Source organism: Tarenaya hassleriana, unplaced genomic scaffold (assembly GCF_000463585.1).
Source record: "Tarenaya hassleriana unplaced genomic scaffold, ASM46358v1 Cleome49, whole genome shotgun sequence".
Taxonomy (NCBI): Eukaryota; Viridiplantae; Streptophyta; class Magnoliopsida; order Brassicales; family Cleomaceae; genus Tarenaya; species Tarenaya hassleriana.
Genome location: NW_010967605.1, coordinates 292,622 through 293,410, shown reverse-complemented (window position 1 = coordinate 293,410; position 789 = coordinate 292,622).

Sequence of the window (789 nt, the reverse complement as noted above, 5' to 3'; positions counted from 1 at the left end):
TTTGATGTAGGAAAAACAGTTTCGAGGACGAAACCTCCAGAAGAGGGAGGGAATGATGAGGACCTCGGAGTCATGAGTGATACATCAAACTATATCTTAGAGGTATAGGAACGCATGGAGCTAATGACTAATTCTTTTCTCACTCAAGATTTTGGATTATTTCATACATGCACACAGGGGGAGAATGTGGAGATGATGATTCAGAAGTTGAAGAGAATATGGAGATGAGAACGTACAGGAAGAAAAGAAAAGACAAAGTAAAAGTGATCAGAGTTACTTCAAATTCAGAGACAAACTCAGTTAAGTAAAGTTGTGAAACTTACTTCGGAATCAACATCAAATATGTCTGAATCCTTATGCGACTGATGCGAAATTATACGGAATTATGATCGACCTAATGATCCCCACCTGCTTCCCATTTGAGAAAAGGCAAGAAAAAGTCGAATTAATGATTCTGGAGCTTGGTCCGGGCGGACCAGAACTTGGTCCGCCGGACCGCACGTTAAAATGGCTCGGGTTGACTTTTGTCAACGTCTTGGTCCGGGGCTGACCAACTCTTGGTCAGCCGGACCAAGACTCGTCAATGCCGGATCCCCGCCTAGAGAATAACCTATGAGGCTTGTATGGTTGTTTGTAGCATCGGGTACCATGTAGTCCTCACAACCATTGATCTTGATCATACGTTCTTGGGCGCTTGTTCCGATATGTGGAGACTCGGTTATTGGAAGCACTGTATAGTCCTTGCAGATTTTCTCCAATATCGTCTTGGACTTTTCAAGTACATTTTCC